Source organism: Octodon degus, unplaced genomic scaffold (assembly GCF_000260255.1).
Source record: "Octodon degus isolate 3935 unplaced genomic scaffold, OctDeg1.0 scaffold00037, whole genome shotgun sequence".
Lineage (NCBI taxonomy): Eukaryota > Metazoa > Chordata > Mammalia > Rodentia > Octodontidae > Octodon > Octodon degus.
In genome coordinates, this window is record NW_004524613.1 from 13,862,230 (window position 1) to 13,879,755 (window position 17,526).

Sequence of the window (17,526 nt, forward strand, 5' to 3'; positions counted from 1 at the left end):
TTATTTATTTATTTATTTATTATTTATTTGGTGCAGGGTCTCACTAGGTAGTTCAGATACATAGTGATCCTCCCTTCTCAGCTTCCCCAGTGCTGGGATTACAGGGACACACCACCATGCCCAGTTTCTGTGGCCTGCATGACACACCTGGGGTTCCAGGGTCATCACAGCACGTGATACCGGGGATCAAGCCTGGGTCCTTGCACTTGCCAGACAGACGCTTACACCACCGAGCTGCCTCCTCAGACCTAGCCTTTTTAATCTTTAAAACAGAGGGGGCGTGTAGCTCACAGGGAGGCACGTGGGGAAACTCTCTTTAGTGGTACAGGTAATAGGGATTCAGTACAGAAGCACAGCCATGCTTTAAGAGAAAGAAAAGCTGAAGCAAGACAGGAATGCCCTCTGGAAAACAGAAGGATGGATGTGAGAGAGAAAAACATCAGCGTCTGAAAATCCAGAGCCTGCGTAAGTCAGGCCTAAAGGAAAGATAAGAACCTGCAAATATTTGACTTGTGTTAATTCCAGCAGAGAGAATTGATTCTACAGCAAACAGAAGGCTGTGACTTGTAAGTAATGATAAGAAAGAAAAGCCATTGATTATCAACTCTAAACAGCAAACCACTTGTTTGCAGAGTTATTGTCTCCGGGGAAACAGAGAAGAACAAAAGAAGAGTGTCGACTCATTATAGCCGCATATGGGCATGTCCCAATAAACAATGCTGCTCATCTGCTGTAGAGGGCAGACTGCAAATTGATATCCAATTTTTGAAGAACTCTCCAAGTCTTGAAATGCTCAGTGACCCAAGAATGACACTTCCAGGGAATTATTCTAGAAAAAGTTATTAGGTGGGTGCACATATATCAGCACCTAGAGGGATGTTAATCATAATTTTAAAAAAATAGAAAATACCTAAATATCCAGAAATCAAAGTTAACGTAAAATAAATTGTACAGTATATAACAATATGGCAAGACTAATCAAAGTGCTTCGGGTTTCTTGTCCCCTTTTTATTTAGCCATCCCACTCCGGCTTTTCTCTGCTTATACTCTTTAATAGCTATGCAGGCCAAGCCATCAGTGACTGCCATACTGCCAAGTCAAAGGGGAATCTTTTAGAAGCTTATATGCAACTCTTCTGAAAGTTGACAATTCTATTTTCAGTCTTGCTGCACCCACAGCACAGTTTCCCGATTGTCCTCCTGCTTTTGCATCCCCTTCTTCCCAGGCTCTGTTTGTAGGCTGCAACCTTGTGAGCATGGTGCTCCCTAGAGTTGGCTTCTCTTGTCTTCTACACGCTGTCTCTAGGGTGCTCACGCTGCCATGGCTTTGTGGGAGAAAATCTGTGCTTTTATGGAAAGTGTGCATTATCTCTCACATATGCTTCCTTATTATCTGATTCTGGTACTATGGAAGTTATTCTGCAACTCTGAAAGTTGTAGATAATTGATAGCAAGCCAGAATAATTCTTGTCTATAGACATGCAAATGGTTCTACTTAGAGGAGGGAACTTCTGGCCCAAAGGGAAAAAAAAAAAAACCAGGCGGTTTTGTCCATATTTGCATCTTCATTTCAATATTCTTCATCTCTAACAGTCTCTGATCTTTAGGTTTTCCTTCGCACTAGTTGTCATGCTTTACCAGTTTCCTCATTAATGTATTAAATAAAATCATATTCATCTCTGCATCTATATGAGAGTCATGATTTTACCTTTGTTCAGAAAGTTACCTTTCAGCAGTTTTAAATTATATCTAAAGCAAAAGAATCCAAATGCATTTCTCTATTTCTGACCACACCTTACCTTACAGATTTGTGTAATCCACTCTTGTTATTCAAGGTAATGTTTTACAAAATTGCACTGAAGTTGTGAAAATTGAACCATTTATCCAGGGTGAATATAAATAAGGTCAGTTTCCTGTGATCCATTGGTCACAATATTTTTACCAACTGACAAACATATAACCTTGTTTTATGTGTGTTTCTGCTTAAGGATACTTTATTTAATATCTATTGTTTAATCATCAATGATGATTCGCTGCCACCAGTGTCATGACTCAGGCCTAAACACTTCATCCAATACATTTATTCTCTGTGGAAGTCACTTCATGGCCCTATGCTTAGAAACATCAGATAGCATCTCTACATTGCACTATAACAGCAGAATCATAAGTAGCACAGAAATGTGAAAACTAGGACATCAAATACCTCTCTCTCTCTCTCTCTCTCTCTCTCTCTCTCTCTCTCTCACACACACACACACACACACACACACAATGGTAGTTTACAGTATGATAGCTAAAACAAGAAAGCAGCGTCACCTTCTTCATCCTCTCCTAGGAGTATGTTCAATGGGCATTTCAAATTTTTTTCACTGCTTTGTGCATGTTTGTGAATGGCAAGAGAAAATCCTATAAGTGAAGATTTTGTTGTCACAAGTAAACTTCAGTCTGCAGATGGGTTTGTGTGTATGGAATCCACCAGTAATGAAAACTGATGGTATTTTTGTGTCTACATTAAATTGATATCCCTCTGTTGGTCTGAAGGAGACATAAAAAATTAAGATCTTATTTTTTTTTTTTTTACCATGCTACATGCCTTAGGAGCAAGTTCCATACCTTAGTACATAATTATTTAATATGTACTTGTATTTAATGGAATATAAAATAACTAAGTATGGTATGTGGGGAAATCATACTACATCCTTTTCAGGAAAAGAAATCAGTTATAAAACATCTGCATAGTGGCTCAGTTTCATCCAAGAAGATGTACATGTCTACATTTAAAAAGAAAAGACATGCAGAGAGAAATGAATCAATAACAGGAAGAGCTATGCCAAAGTTCGAAGTGGTTGTCTCCAAGTGATAGTTTCTAGGTACTTTTTTTTTTTAACATTCCTTTTAATGTTTTTTCTGTATTTTCTAAAATAGAAATAACGAAAACATATTTCTTTCATCTCTGCAAAATGTCAGCAGACGCTAAGGCCGGCCTTTCCCACTATAGGCAAAGGAAGTCTGAACAGCTGGAGGCACCCGAGGTTCTCTAGCTGGCAAGAAGCTTTCTTGGTCAGCATCCCCAGCCTGCTACGATGACAGGCGGGCTTCAGAGCTCAACCTCTAGGGACATGTGCCGCCTGAGCTTGAGCTTTCACTCAATGGTCCTGAAAATCTGTGGCCAGAATTAAGCATCACATTCTTGCAGTGTTTTAGGTAGCATATTATAGGAGCCCCGTTTTCCATTTCTTCCAGATCCTGAACTTCCCCTAATACAGAAGTCCGTTAGCATTTCCGCTGCAGTACCCTGAGCATATCCGTACGCTCACTCTTCCAACTGCTGGATGTGTCCCAGACACAGAAGTCTGTCCGTGGGGAGTATAGAGTCCACTACATTCTAGACTGAACACTGCCTCTTTGTACCATGTGGGAAGCTATGGGATGTCTAAGCTGCCAGAGCTTTGACTGAATGCTCTGGTGTCAGTTCAGGGGTAGTCCAGTGAACACACTGACTGTAAAAGGCAATTAAGGGTCATGTTATTGACTTCTTCCTTCTCGGGGATATTCCTCAGAGCTCAATTTTATTGTGTTTAGTTCATATACTATCCTATATAAAATAGTCTGGGTCAAGTTTAAATGGATTTGCTACTTAACCTTCAAATAAAAATACATTCGATTAATCAGGCTCCTGCCTCTTCCAGCCCATTCCCTCTACTTCCCCCAAGCCATCTGGTTAATACGCAATTCAGAGCACAGAGAGGCCTTCTGCAGCAGGTGTAGGGCAGGAGTCAGAAGACTGTGGGGTCAGGAAGTGTGCTATTTTACAGCCACTGTGAGATCTGAGATTTGGAGAAGATGACTTAACTCCTGAGAACCTCAGTGTCTCCCTGTGTAAAGTAGGAGTTTGTCTGAGCTAGTCTGTGAAGCTCAATAGAGATGGTGCTTAGAAAGGAATAGAGAAAGATAGGAGTATACACGTTCTGCAGCCAGCCCCATGGAAGGCTTGCAACTTTCCTCCAAAATTGAGTTGCCCTAATTGGGTGTCTGCTCTAAGCCCACAAGGTCAGAGGGCTTGCAATTAGCGTTCTGCTAAGCCTCCTCGCAGTTACAAGACTTCTTTGGGCCTGACTCGAAGGTTCTATCCATTTTTTTTTTCTCCCAAGAAACCTTCACCTTCCCTTCAAAAATCATTGTTTGAAGCATTGTGGGCCTCAGGAGTAACAGGTTAAACATTTGGAAAATAAAGTGGAAACCTCACTATCTATCAAAATAAATCCCATATTGACTAATGAATGAAAGACATAAAACCACGAAAAATGCTGCCTTGGTAGCCATTGTTACCACTGAGTAATGCTGTCAGAGCTCATTTTAACTTCATCTATGTACTTTGCTGATTTTCCCAGTTTTTTCCGAGGTACATATACGTTTTTATAGCTTTCATGCGTTCAGTGCTTATCGTCTGCGCACCTATATATGCCACGTACAATTTCCAGCACCAGTGGCAAAAACAAAGCAAGGGGCTGCCACTGGGAAGCACAGGGGCTAATGAAAGCAGCATGTCATAAATGAATAGCCAAATAAGCAAATGATCACAAATTGGACCAACTTTTTGAACAGTGTTTTAAATAGTTTAAAAAGGACAGTGAAGGAGAGATTAATTTAGATCCAGGTGTCATGGAAGGTTCTTCACGAAGTGACTTTTAAAAGGGAAATGGAAAGGAGCATGATGAGTTAGCTGGAAAAGGGACAGGTGGGGAGAAAGTTCCAAGGGGAGGGAACAATTTAGAGAAAGGCCCTGAGTCAGATAAGCGCTTGTTCATGAGCTAGTGGCTGCTGCTGCTGCTGCTGCTGCTGCTGCTGCTGCTGCTGCTGCTGCTGCTGCTGCTGCTGCTGCTGCTGCTGTTTATCATGCTGGATATCAAAGCTAGAGCCTTTCACAAGCTATGCTCACACTGTTCCACTGGGCTACATCCCCAGCCCAGGCCAGGGTGTATTCAGGGAAAGAGGGAGGCTAGAAAATACTGGCACATGTGAGCAAGACTGAAAAGGCAGAAGAGAAGGCTGTAGACAGAAATGAATTAAAATGCACTTGAGATACCACTTCTATGAAATGGGTAAAATTAAAACAGTGATAATACACAGTTCTGGAAGCTTATACTGAAATGCTGCTCATTTCATAAAATACTGCTCAATCCTTGAAATGTAGCAGCTATTGTAAGGATGGCTCTATCTTTTAATAACTTACTTTGCAAAATTTCCTCCAAGAAAATCATTCCTGAAGATTCAGAAAGACAGGGGCCTTTTAGAATCACCTAAATGTTCAACAGTATAGGAATTATTTAGCAAATTACAGTAAGGAGACTCTCTGGGATACTCTAAGGCCATTAAAACAAAATGGTAACTTCTCAAGGACCAGTAAAATAATTATTTGCTGGTGTTGACGGACAGATGGGGACTATAAATGGTACATGGGCAGTGATTGCTAACCAAAGTGACGACTTGAGTCAGAAATGCCCGAGTGATTGGATTAGCGTAGTTTGGGGAAGCTAGGTGTTTCCTTGGAGCACAAGTCCCTTTCCCTTGGACGAAGCCCCCTGGTTCCAACTGCAGTCTTCAGCCTTCCACCGCAGAGCCCTCAGCCTCGTGATATGGACCCATGTGGTGCTCTCCCATGATCCTACCAGCCTACGACGTGGTGTGTTTAGGGTCTTCGCCTAATAATTGGATCCTGCACCTCCCAAGCATGCCGTTCTCCATCCTTCCACACCTGACTCTGCACACAGTCATGGTAAGCTTGCCTGGTAAATCCATTTCTATGTCTTTTATGAACTCTATCTCTCTAGTGAACACTAACTGATGCAGAGCGTGCACTTCCTGAAGGATGAGGGGCGGGCATATACCTCCGTAAAATACACACTGCACTGGAACATGGGATAGAGTTTTCTATTTTCCAAACACTGTTTTCAAATTTCAAACATTAGCTGTTGAATTTTTTAAGTATGAAGATGAAAAAGACAAAGGAGAGAAACAGTAGCCACCTCCACAGTAGCTGCGGTGGCTGCATCCGTTTTTACTCAGAACTTAAGTGGGAAAAGGGACATCTGTGTGGCAATGGCAGGTGGATATTCACTCCCTTCTGGGCTCCTGGGGACCCCTAACCCCACATCAGCTCCTGCCACACCTGGCTCCAAGAACCCCAGAGCCACCTGGAGTCAATGCACTGACTGCTGTGTGTAATTTGGGAGTCACAGCTGACTGCTTTCCTTCTTTCTTGGCTATGCAGCAGGTTCCTTCCCCCATCAAGCCGAGTGTGTGCTCTCTGTGAATCACGTTCCTGAGGGTCCCAGAATTTCTGCACTCGAGGACGGCTTGCAGCAGTCAAGGTGCTGTCGGCTTCCCCTGCACCTGGTATCACTTTGGCTGAGGCTGCATGGCCAGCTTGTGTATGGCTAGTGCCCACAGGCCCCTGTGTGAACACAGCAAGTAGTCCCCTCTATTCTTTGGACTCAGGGCAGTGAAGATCTCACGCCTACCCACGAGAAAGTCTGAGTAAGCAAAAAGAAGTGAGTCTTTAGTGTTGGAAAGCACTGAAAGTTTCTAGTTTCTGAGCCCCTGTGTTCCCAGGCTTTGTGCCAAACGCTGAGAACTATGAGAGCAAAACCCTAGACTCAAAACTCCATGGGTCTAACCTTGGCTACTTCCTAAACCGGAAGACTTGGGACGAAGAACTCAAGCTCTCTAGGCTTTGGCAGTGATGAGAATGACGCACCTACTTTGTGGGCCTGCAGGGTTGCAAGAAGATTCAACCAGAGAAGCCTCACAGAGCATTCTTAGCCATCATCAGTATTAATGATCATTATTTCTGCCCAATGAAGTGGGCAGCATTGTCTTCATTTAACAGATAGGGAAATGGATTCAGAGAGGCCAAACAATTTGCCTCAGTGTCCTTGTGACTGAATCTAGATTCAAACTCAGACGAATCTGAAAGCAAACTTCACAGTTGACTGTCTCTTGCTCTTTTGGAAAACTGAGACTAAAGCTTGGTTTGAATCTCAGGGCTTAGCAACATGGAAGTGTTCCTATACATTCCAAAAATGCCAATGATTTGTTAGCTGTAATAAAAATAACCTCTCACGCTTACACAGAGTATTTTACAATTTGTAACAATTTTCTGCATCTACATTTGACTCTAAGGAGGGAAACTAGTTTTGAATTGTATAAATTGCATATAATATAGCAAAACAAAGAGAAAACATTTATAGTGATCATATTCTCAACTGGAAATATTTGTGTGTGGATAAAGAGGAGGCTGGTGTGTATATATTTGTACATGTAATAGATTACACATATTTTTAAGGAGGATTGTTCCCATTAAAAAAGAAATAAAGGCTTTGATCTCAGAATTAGCTGTCCTCCGCCCACTCCACTGAATGTTCAGCTCAGTGGAAAAGATAAGAAAAGAGAGAACAGGAAACAGAGCCTGGAGAATTCAAGCTGCTTTGGAAAAGTGAATAGGAGCCATTTGCTGGATCTGGGGGTGATCTGTGCAGGAAGGGAAAGGAGGGGGTGAAAACTGCCTGCTGAGAAGACACTCAGGTCTGAGGAAGGAGGTCAAGCTGTTTGCAGAGCGGGAGGGTTCAGCACAACCTCCTGCTGCACCCCCCAAGCACAAAGCCTTCACTGAACTTGTGGAGAGTGGTGGTGAGAGCCAGATCCCTGTCTGAACAGACAGGATAAACACAAGGAGGGTCTAGAATCCAGAGGGCGCTGGGAAGGGAACTCCTGCCACCTTAGCATCCTTAAGCTCTGGGATGGGAGTTCTGCACTACAAAGCTCTTACAAATAAACTGTCCCCTGTCTGTGCATTGGTATTTCACAAAATTGGAGCAATAATCCTACTTCAGTTTTTTAAGCTTCAAACAAACAAACAAAAACTTACAAACCTGAACATTGACCCGCGCCTACAGGGATTCCTTAAAACACGGTCTGTGACACCAGCACAGAAGTTCTCTGCGTGCTTGTCCCCTGTTTACTTAACTATCCTCCTACCGTTGTTACATTGAAATGATTTCCAAATTTTGCCCTTATAAGTAATGCACCGATGACATCTACGGATGAAAGTATTTTTGAAAGCGCTCATTATTTTGTTAGGAAAACAATTAGCAAACTGTCCTCCAGATAAACTGTGCCAGCAAACCCACCTGCAGATATGTCTGTACGAGCCTGGTGTGCTGGTCCTTGTCGAGGCTGATTATTGTCAATGAAAACAATACTCTTTGGTGATAGTTTGGGTAAGTCTGCATTGATTTGATTATCTGTGACACTGGCCATTTTAATATGAGCGGCTCTTGCATCTCATTTTTTGTTTGGCAATTATTTCTTCATACTATTCAAGCATTTTTATCTGTCACTGTGATTAGATTTTGACATTAGAGTTCCATATAAGAATTTTTCTCTCTATTCTCAATTTTGTCACAAATTTCCCCACACCCCGTTTACTCATTTGTTTTTTGAGTATTATTAAGAAGACACAGAAGATTTTTTCTTCTCTTTTTTGTTTTCGCCGAGTAAAGTTTATAAAATATAATCTCAAGAATTTGCCTGGTTTCAATGAACTGAAAGTCCTTCCAAATAAAAGAATATTTTTTAGTTTCTTCTAGTTTCAGTATTTTTCTACTTCTCAGTGTATAAAATTTATTTTATTGAACATATCCCGACATATATGCAATGAATTCTCTTTTTCTAAACTGTTTGTAATACATACTATATATTAATAATGTAGTATTTGTTAAGTGATTATCCATTCACATAAATTTTAAAATCCAGTTTCACTACATACTGGAGATTTTCTGGGTTTAGATATTCCAGTGACTGTAATTGTTGATATCATACAGAGAACTCCCCTTGCCTGGTCACTTTTCCTCATGATCTTAACTACTTCCCCCTGTATATTCTTTCAGATCAATTTTTAAATCACTTCATCAAGTTCCAAAAAGAATCCCATTAGGATTTTGATTGCAATTATATTAAACCCATAAATTAATTTAGGGAAAATTGATAATAGCACAGTATTAAATTTGCTAATCCAACAACATGATATATCACTCCATTTCCTCTAGTCTTATTTCATTGACTTCAATAAAATGTTGTAAGTACATATCTTCACGTAGATTCTGCACAATTTTAGCTTATTTCAAAGCATTTACTATTTTAATTGCATTTAAAAACATGATATCTTTTATATTTTCATAGCAGTTATTACTGGTGTATGACTATTGATTTTTATTTACTTTATGTCTGACCACAATACTGAAATCTGTTAGTAGTTCTAATAGCTTTTTCAATCTTTTTTTTTTTAGTTTGGTTTATTCTCTTAGGCTTTGAAACTAAAAGAACATTTTCTGCTTGAAATAAGAAAGTGCCATTTCCATTCCTAGCTTGCTAAGAATTCTGATCAGTAATGAGGGCTGAATTTTTCAAATTACTTTTCAGCCTCTCTTGAGAGGATCAGATGGCTTTTATCCTTTGACCTAATGATATGAAGCATTATGCCAGTAGTTTTCCTAATATTCATGATTTTTTATCAGTGCAATCTTGGGATAAACCTCTTTTAGTTACGGTGCATTGATCTTTGATAAAAATGATGCTGGATTCTGAGAATCCCATTAAAAAGATAGTGAGTTTAGTAGCTACACCATTAAGGGTTCAATTCCCAGCTGGGTCACTTGAGCAAGTATGTGGCCTTGGCTAAGTCACCTATCATTGAGAAAGTCAGCGTGGGAAATTGTACACACTCCACAAGGTTGCTGCAAGAATTACAAGTATAATACAATGGAGAGTGCATATATCTCATAGAGAGGATATATTAATAGCTGCTGTTTTCATTAATGTAATCATCCATTTTCTTCATTCTGCTATGTCAAGCTTTTCATGGGAAAAGGAATGATTGACCTCTAATTTTATTATAGCTGGGGCCATTTTTTAAAAATCTAGTTAGCTACATAAATAAATGAACAGTACCAGATTTTGCTTTCATTAATGCCTCTCTATGACTCAACTTCTTTTCAAACACACCATTCAGGGTGAGGAGAGAGTGGGACAGTGTTTGTTGACCTGCTCTTGTATTTCACCTTCCAAGAGAGCTAGCTTCCTAGGGAGCACAGGACAAGCAGGTTTAAGTGTAAGAAGATGCTTAACAGGGCCGTTCTTACTGCTTTGGAATTTTATTCAAGGGTATCCACAAAGAAGAGCAAGCAATTAAATACTGCTGCATTCGCAGAGGACAGTAAAGGTGCTCTGAGCTATCCTTTCTGAGACTGTTAAGAGGCATCCAACTAGAACCCCACTCTTTCCTCCCAGTGCCACGACCAGCCTGTACAATACAGAGATGATACAGCTGCACGAAGAAAGCCTCAGAGGTTGTAAAATGCAGGATTAAGAGAGAAGGCTCTGTCTTTGCCCATTTATTTTATAAACCAAGGCAGAAAGATTCCAAGGCAATGACTTGTAGATGCTGTGGTTATGCTGGGAGGGAGAGTGGGCTTGCAAGAAGAGGAGATGCTTTATCTTGGCCTCAACCATCCAGCAGAAAAGTATAAAAACAAAATGTAAAAAGTAAAGCCATATTAATGTGCTGAGCTGCAAAAGGCTCAAGTCAACAACTTCTGACATTGCCAGTCCTACAGATAACCCACTACTATTATGGACTACTGGACTGTATTGGATTATTTTGCTGAATTCATGCACCTACAATATTTAAATGGCAATGGAATACCCATCTCTCTAAACAAAAAAGCGGGATACAAATGAAGGACCATTTTGTATCTGTATATACAAAATAGTTAAGATAGATATACAACTACTTTCTCTTAATTCAATGAGAAGGAAGATGTGTACTAATAGTGTTTGGGCAGGATATCATGTCTGCATCTTGTACTATGAATAACTTCTACAAAGAGAATAATATGCAATGTATTAATTATTGTAACTGTCCTACCAACCTGTTTTGAAACTGCCTCATTGCTATTTGTTTCTCAGTAAAATTAATAAGGAAAAAAAAAAGTAGAAGAGAAGATGGACAGCTCCCACCTCAGCTCACCTGCAGATACTCCTTGGTTCATGCAGAGACTCTAGAACAAAGGGAAGAGAAAGCGTGTCTCCCACCATTTTGTCTTCTTCTCTCTCTGACTGTTCTATATCACAATAAGAGAAGGAAGTGCTGAGGCAGTAGAGAGAGCAGGCAAGAACAGGAAGATGCAAGAAAAGCCAGCACCCCATTTCCACCCCTTTGCAAAGGAAGAAGTACTTGTAATCCATCCTCTGTAGGTGTTTTGACCTGGCCTTACCTGCACAACACTAACACAGCATCCCTTTGGGCATAGCATGGCAAGAAAGGGAAACCCTTGCTGCCCTAGATGCTCACAGTCTTGGCAATTTCTCCACTGGTTTATTGAAACCATTGATTATATTACTTCAGTCCAGTAGGGTGGCAATTTAATTTGTAATGGCTAATCTTGCCACACGCTCCGAAACTTGATGGATCATTTTGCCAGGACTACGGCAGAGGAGCAGTGGGAGTCAGGTGCTTGTACTCACATCGCTATCCTGCCCAGAAAGAGGTTCCATTTGCATCTAGTTCAGAGCCCTGAGAGCTAAGCCGAGTGATACTTGTCCTGTTGCCCTTTTACTGATAGTAGAACTAATGTGCAGAAATAGAGGGGAAAAAAAGCCTCACAAGGACAGTGATGTGGCCTTGTTCTTTTATTCAGATACTTGGTGACTTTTTCTGTCTTTCTCTTCCCCTGTTCTACTGTAAAACTGCATGCTATAGGGAAACAGCCTTACACTTGGGTCCCACTTGCCCTCCAAAACCACAGAGATCACCTGAGGGTTCTCACTGCAGAGATCAGGACACAGCTATGCTCCTTGTTTGCTCTGGATTTGCACGATCTCATGTTCACTTGCCTCAACCTTCCAAAAGAGAGAAGGATTTACATAGTGTGCTTCACTTTCATACTTGGACCATGCACAGAATCAGGAAGAGGATAATTCCCACCCTCCTGATTCCACACACCAATCAGCACGTGCCGATACAGCTGCACAGCAGGGATGCTAGGACGCCTGCCCAGTCACAGATGTCCCAACTTGCTTGCAACAGTCAGAGGCTCTATGCTAAGCCACATCTGCTGAGAAAGTCAAGAGAGTAATCATGCCATGGTGAAGGAAATGACTTCAGGTTCTGATCCTCTCTTCCCAGAGAATGATTTCTACATAATGTTCATTAAGGAATATCTAGGTTCAGAGTTCTTTGCTAGGCATACACATTATCTTGCTCAAGTGTCACAATAAGAATAATGTGATATAATCTCTCTTAAATGGAATATAAGAAACTGAGGCACAGAAAGCAAAGGAATATATCCTTGATCATCCTGGAGCAAATGCCTAGCTTGAAATAAAAACACAGATTTTCTATGGCTCTAAAACCCATATCCTTTACACTAAATTCTAATGAGCACTCTCACTTCATTGAGCTTGGCAATTTGAATTTCTTCTTTATCCCTCTGGAGAAAAGACAGAGCTAGACATATATCACTTCAAGTAGAAACCTATAAATATGTAAATAAAATATAACATGCAATCAACCCTCAGGTGAAGGGAATAAAGAGAGAGCCCTCCAAGTCAGCAGCAGACGTGGCATCCAGGCCATACCAAGTCACTTTTCATGGGGAGAAACGAAACTCTTCAATGAAGTGTGCCTTAAGCAAGGAGGCCTTTGATTTACAGCAGCAAGGAATCACTTGGAGGGCTTGCAATCGCTTGGTTTGCTGTACAGTGGTCCCTCACTTATCACAGAGGTTATGTTTCAGACACTGCTGCAATAAATGAAAATCAGCCAAGTAGTGATTTTATATTTATTTTAATATTTATATATATTTTAAGGCTTTATAAACCTTTCCCACACTCTTATAAACCTTTCCCACACTTTTAAAAACACTTCTAATGTGCTCAACCATTTTCTAAACTCATAAGCCTATGTAATTTTAACCACATCTGTATATTGTACCACAAAATCCCATAATATAGCAAAAAATCCATGATAAATAATTTAGAATAATAGTTTTTGAAAACCTGCGAAACAGTGAGTCTGTGAAAATCCAATTGTGACATAGTGAGGGACTACTGTATTGTTGAATTGCGATCCTATAACTTTGATGTGAAGAGAGCTACCAGGGAACTGGTTCAGGTGGGACTTTGGGGGCTGAAAGAAAAGAGTCTCTGCAGCTTCAGAAACAAGGGTAGATTCCTGAAATCATGTTTTTGAGAAGAGAAGGAAGGTTTCCAGGCAGCAACCATAGGTACTCCACAGAGCCAGATCTGAAGTAACAATAAAGGAAAATTTATTCAATGACAGTTGATGATTTTAAGACACCAACAAATAGGTTCTCAGGCTACTAAAAGTGATGCCTACAGAAGAGGAGCAAGTTCAATCTGCATGGCGCTTATAGCTCTCATCTTCTCACTTGGCTTCCTCTGTTACTGACCTTGACAACCATTCTTAATGTTACTGTCCTTGGCTCTTCCTGTGATCTCCAAAGAGTTGGTGCTAGCAGACTGCCTGTTCTCTCTGTTCTGTTGAACCTAATGGGTGCTGTCTGGGTATTATACCATCTCGAGTTGTGTGATAAGCTAACACGAGATAGTGAAAATGATAATGACCCAAGAATCCCAGGTATGAGATGGGCTGGCATGGAGACGGCAGACTCTATCAAAGGCAGGCATCAAGATGAGTCAGTGTGGCTCTCCCAGGATGCCTGCAGTTGGGGATATGTTAGGAAAGACTCACATAATGCTCTAGACAGTAAAACCTTGCAGAGCCCAGACCACAATGTGAACATCATGTTCTGAAATATCATCTCTTATGGGGTGATGAAACACAACAAACAACAAGGGCCTACCTTCTAGGTGCCAGTCAGTTGTGACATATAACCAAGTAAAGCTTGTTTTAATAGAATAATTCATAATAATAACACCCATAACAATAGCAGCAACAAATAATGATCTGTTTCATTATAGGCATCTAAAGAGCATTTTGAGCTTTTCAAAGCACTTTGATATACATTATTGCCTTTGCCTCCAGGCCTATGTAGCAGGAAGGATGATGAATGATTAAAATGAAGAAAAGGAACAAAATGATGAATTTAAAAAATGAATGAAGCATTTCAAGAAAATAGCATGAAGACAGTGAATGAATTAAATTGCTTTCATCAATACTAAGAAGTCCCTTTGATCCTGAAGTGGAGGTGAAATCAGAAAGTTTTCAAGGTAAAGGCAATCTGCTAGCCTCTCCTGCACTGCAGATGTACATATCCCCATTACCTGATATTCATCTTCACCTGCATCAAAGTCTATCCAAACCTGAATTCACCCTCTGTCCAACCGTCTGTGTTTTCTAGCTAGTCTTTCTAGGTTCCAGTGTGACTGGCTAGACATCTTGCTCTGCACCCTATCCTGTGAGCCAAGATGCTCTGTAGCCAAACTCTTCACGTTTTCCTCCCTTAAGGGTTGGACTCTGCTCCTGGTGCCCCAAACACCTAGCTGATCCATGGCTTTGTGAGATCTGGGGGAACCAGAACACAGTGCATCCCCACTTGCCCTTGCTATTTGGCCCCTGGTGTCTTCTTGAAGAACACTTGAGGTGGTAGCTTTCTGCTGCCAAGCCTATGTCTGCTCTTAGCATGCCCTTGGTAAACTACATTCTGCCACCAGTACCTACCACAAAGTGACACACAGAGAGAGCACTCAGTGATTGCTTAATGAAAAGTACAGACACAAACCTTCATTCATAGCCGGTTTCCATAGTTAACACCCAATCCCACCCTCAGAAAGACACTTATGAGCAGAATTCCTCAGGATTAATTCACACTTCATCAAACCATGTGGTTTACAGACGTTGGTTAGTGCTTAGAGACTTTACTCTAAGCACTTAAATGATTTGTGACCTTGACCCAATAATTTTGAGTGTCAGTCTTCCACCTGTCCATCTCTTAGATCAGCCTGTAGTATCAAGCTCTGTAGCAGACATATCACCAAAGGAACATGTCATTTGTCACAGTGTACCTGTGGCTCTTCTATTTTGGTGTGCAGCAGTAGCACTCTGAGATTTCTGGGCCTGATCCTCAGAATCTGATGTGCCAGGTGAGGGGACTTGGTTGAAGAATTTGCATCCTAATGAGTGTACATGTGATACTTGTCTTAATAACTTAGGCTGCTGCTATAGAACACTATAAACAGGGTAATTTATAAGCAACAGAAACTTGGCTTTTACAGTTCTGGAGAGGAGAAAACACAATATTAAGGCACTAGCAAGTTAGGCGTCTAGTGAAGTTTTACTTTCAGTGCCTTGAGCTCAACTTCTCCCTGTGTTTTTATATACAAAGGTGTGAGGAAACATTCTGAGTCTCATTTATAAAATGTGGGAATCCCGTTTATGACCTAATCACCCGCCTCAGGCCTTCACCTCATAAAATCCTCATGCTGAGGATAGGTTCTAAGACATGAATTCTGGTGGAATAATAAGTCTCTGGGAATACTTTAAGAATAATGGCCCTAGATGATTCCAAGAGCATTGCTCCTTGCATATTGACACTGTTTTCCTCTATGAAGAATGTCTTTCAATATTGGACCTCGTGTTTATGTTTTACACCCTTCGGCTGCTTCGCTAGAATTTTAACCTAGCTTGTAAATTCCTCTGGGCAGAAATTATACCTTCCACACTCCACACTCTCTGTGTCTGTTTTTTGCAAAATAATGAGTACATTTCCAGTGTGATTAATAATAGAATAGGAAAAGAGGTAAAATTTCAGACTATGTGTGCCAACAAAGAGCATGCAGAAATGGATATCAGCCCTGGAATTCTCTTAAAAATTAATTACAAAGCAAAGAACATTCTGCTATTAGTGGAAATGGGAGAAAGAAGATTATTTTCTTGATGACACGTTTCATAGAATGTGGGTTATTCAAGATTTTAGCCGTAGCTTACTTAAAACCAACATTTCTTGTTATCTAGTCCCACAAACAGCATTCTAACTCATAATTTTTATAGTGATAGACTATTGTGTTTTTCAACATGCAAAATCCATTACACAGTTGTGGCAACTTTTTGCAATAGATTGTAAATTTTTATTGAAATGATCATCTTGTGATTGAATTTCAAAATATATGATCATCAGCACATAAGTCTAGAGGGGCAGCTAAAGCACTTTAAATAGCATTCATAAAGATGAAAACCTTGACATTTACCCCATGGAAAGAGACAAGTCTCATCAACAGGACCAAATCAATTATTTTATGGATGACTATTGCATTGCAAAATTGAGATAAGGTACTACCTGGTTTCATAACTTACCCTTACGTCCTTTTAAAATAGTAAGTTTCACAATCAGGCTTCAGTGAGGAATTTTACCAAAAGCCCGTTTTGAAAACAATCAAGAAAATGGTGCCTCTGGTCATCATGGTAGTTCAATAACATCAAAAGATATTTCCAATCATAGAAATACTCACTATCATTGGTTTATATACTATGAAATCCACTCCTGAGATACTTGGGAATGGATATAGTTGATTCTTTCATCACATTTTGTTCAGTTTTGCTTTGTTCAGCACTGGGGATTGAACCCAGGCCCACTCTGCTACTTATGAGATACATGATGGTCAGGCAGACAGACAGACAGACAGACAGACAGACAGACAGACAGACAGATCTTTGCTTTTAAATTTTGAGACAGGGCCTCACTAAGTTAACCAGCCTGGAACTTACAATCCTCCTATACTGGCCTCCTGAGTAGCTGAAATGACAGGAAAGTGCCACCACACCTAGCAATAGTCCATTGAAAACTCCAGTTTGTTCCCTAATTGACCTCTGAGGAACCAATTCAGGTCTATCATGAATTGTACATTCACTTATGTGTGATTGTGCATACAATAACACGAACACTACCCAGATCAACTGAGCAATACAAAAATACATGAAAGAGAAACATCCCTCCAGCCCTGCCTGCCCCTCAGCTCACAACACGTGTTACAAACCACACCCACACAGACCCGGTAGTACAAGTTTTTACCAACTTCAAATGACCTGTCTTCCAATACCTCATACGAACTCTCAGGCTTCAATCCCTCAGATTCCTGTCTTATAAACAAACAAGAAGTCTTTTGTGAGGTGCCTACTATGTGTATTATAATAGTTACACATTTCTCAGCCATTTAACATGTGTAAAAGTGTGCCATCGTTTTTACTCAGTTCTTTTCTTTTGTATGTGTTAACGGGCAAGTACGAGGTTTTGCCCCATTTCTTCTTACGAGCCCATGAGTTTGTTGTATAATACGGCAAGCTAAGGTGCATTTTAGAGACACACATTTCAGTTTTAGCAGAACTGACATACGTGGCTTTTTGTTGGATGTATAAATCCATATACTGATGGATTCTTTATAAACACACACATGCATGCATGCACACACACATGCACACATACACACATTT

General features: G+C 40.5%; 1 protein-coding gene across 1 annotated transcript in view; it reads right to left on the reverse strand.

The window, feature by feature from the left end:
- The window catches only part of Ptprt (protein tyrosine phosphatase, receptor type T), an 868,923-nt gene that overhangs the window by 633,932 nt on the left and 217,465 nt on the right, over nt 1-17,526 (reverse strand). The window lies entirely within an intron of this gene.